Raw genomic sequence first — 2,596 nt, 5'->3', positions numbered from 1 at the left:
GAAGTCAATCTTGCAAGCTGAAGCAGGGAACTGCTAAGGCAGCTGTACCCTGGTGCGACCATCACAAAGCAAGAGACTCGAGAACTAGAAAGGCAAGGCTCACCACCCATTTATCCCTCTGCCTTTCAATTAGCCCCACATGTGATTATCGGCCAGGTTGGCACAATTAACTAACTCAATCCCCATATTATATTATATAGTGAAAACTCAGCAAAATAGAAATAGAAGACATTATTTAACCTTGATCAAGGTTACATACCAAAATCTTACAGCATACTTTATAGTAAATGAAGAAACTTAAGATGGATTTCTTTTAAGACAGAATAAGACTAGGGTACCTATTCTCACCAATTCATATTTAACTGTAAGTTTCAGTTAATACCATTAATGGGAAAAGAAGAAATGAGATATATAAGGAATGGAAGATATTAAACCAAAAGATTCAACATACACGCTATTAGAAATAAAAAAAAACTTTAGCTAGAGAGAGCTAAGGGGGCGGCCCAAATCCCAGCTAGGTGGACAGCCCCCTTCCCTCCAGAATAATTCACTTCAGAGGACAGCACTGAAGCTACAGCTTAGGTAGAGGGACATGTCTGATAAGAGCACAGAGAAGCAAATGAAGGGGGTGGAAGAGTGGAGCACATCCTGGCCCATCAAGCCTGTCTCAGAGCAGCCAACGCACATAGAGGATCATAGGGCCAGCCCCACTTCTAGACAAGACTTCCTTCAGTGACCCATAGAGCTATGGGGGACAACACTGGAGACACAGTGTGGAAATTGTGTCCGACCTGACCCCCCACACTGAGGTGAAACACTTAGGGTGTGAAACGAACAGCAAGGGGAGCAGAGCAATGAAGTCCCTAGGGAATAACAAAAATAGACTTTGGGGCCACGGGGTATCACCCATCAGACTCCACAGGAAAACACTCCTAAAGGTCAACAAACAATAAAATGATTTTAAAAATTTTTTAAAGTTTAGCGGTCCATTCTCCAGCTGAGAGGCCCGCCCACCCGCTCGCCCATCCCCCTGCCCAGTTCACAATACAGCCTGCTTCTGCAAAGTGGTATAATTGCAGGGACTGTGTCTTTATTGAATTTTGTGTCGAAGATAGTAAAGATGTTAATGTAAATTTTGAGAAGTCCAAACTTACATTTAGCTGTCTTGGAGGAAGTGATAATTTTAAAAATTAAACGAAATTGATCTTTTCCACTGTATTGATCCAAATGATTCCAAGCATAAAAGAATGGACAGATCGATCTTATGTTGTTTACGAAAAGGGGAATTTGGGCAGTCATGGCCAAGGTTAACAAAAGAAAGAGCAAAGCTTAATTGGCTTAGTGTGGACTTCAATAATTGGAAAGATTGGGAAGATGATTCAGATGAAGACATGTCTAATTTTGACTGTTTCTCTGAGATGATGAACAACATGGGTGGTGATGAGGATGTAGATTTACCAGAAGTAGATGGAGCAGATGATGACTCACAAGACAGTGATGGTGAAAAAATGCCAGATCTGGAGTAAGATATGTCGCCGAGGTTTTGAGAAAGAAAAATAACTTCTACAAGATTTCATAATTGAAAGAATTCCTGATTCATAGCTTTAAACGCAGATTCTGTATTTGCCTTCTTTAACCCATTTTCCAAACTGTTTGTTTTTAAAAAGGCTTCATTAAAGGTTGATAAGTACCATTGTATGGGAGCAGTTTTAAGTCAGCTAAGGCAATAACCTTATGCATGAACATTTTCCAGACTTCCGTGAAGCTGTTGAGGTCTTAGGCAAGTGATTCAGCAGTTGTAATAAATAAAACATTTCACCTGAGTCTCCTTTACTTCATTACATAGATACTGACATATGAGAGGAAGCGCTCAGCTTAGGGAAAGATAACTAAAATTTAGATTTTAGTACCTGAGTCAAAATGGCTGAAATAAATTGGCTGGCACTGTAAACTGGTAACCTGCTGTTCCTCTGTTGTAGCTTCAGGATTGTTCCACTAAAGCTTTGTTTTTCAAGAGATTTACTTCACATTGTATGTAAGTGATCACTTGTCAGTGTTCCAAAGGTATCTTAGCTAAACCTAGTGAATGACATAATTTAGATGGTTTTTGAAGCCTATACATTTGGTACTATTTGACCCTTAAGCTTTTACATCTCTTAGCATGGAGGACGAAGGAAAGCTGTACATTGTTGCTTGAGAGCCTGTACATTTAGACCAAATTTGTATTTTCACTGTCAAGTATGGAAAATAAGTGAAAAATGTTAATATACTATTGGATTTTTAATTTTTATTTCGTTTTTTAAATTTTTTTTATTTTGTTTTTAATTCAGCTTGTACCAGGGCTAAAAACCTCAATTTGTGTTCATGACAGTGGGGATTTTTTTTAAATACTACATTCTTTCTAATAAACAGTTGGAAGACGAAAAAAAAGTTTAGCACGATTTTAAGATAAAAAATCGACTTTTATGAAGTCAATAGTATTTATTGGAAATAAGCAACTAGAAAACTTACATTATTTATTTATTTGTTTGTTTTTAATCATTTTATTGGGGGCTCATATAACTCATCACAATCCATACATACATCAATTATGTAA

At 37.6% G+C, this 2,596-nt stretch overlaps 1 pseudogene; it reads left to right on the top strand.

Annotated features, from left to right (window-relative positions):
• Positions 1–1,570, top strand: part of LOC101653082 — a 14,127-nt pseudogene extending 12,557 nt beyond the window's left edge.
• Positions 1,571–2,596: the final 1,026 nt, after the last annotated feature.

The sequence above is a fragment of the Echinops telfairi genome, unplaced genomic scaffold, assembly GCF_000313985.2.
Source record: "Echinops telfairi isolate 266 unplaced genomic scaffold, ASM31398v2 ScPeMD7_19;HRSCAF=73, whole genome shotgun sequence".
Lineage (NCBI taxonomy): Eukaryota > Metazoa > Chordata > Mammalia > Afrosoricida > Tenrecidae > Echinops > Echinops telfairi.
The sequence above is the reverse complement of the archived record's forward strand: the minus strand, read 5'-3'. Positions and strand labels throughout refer to the sequence as shown.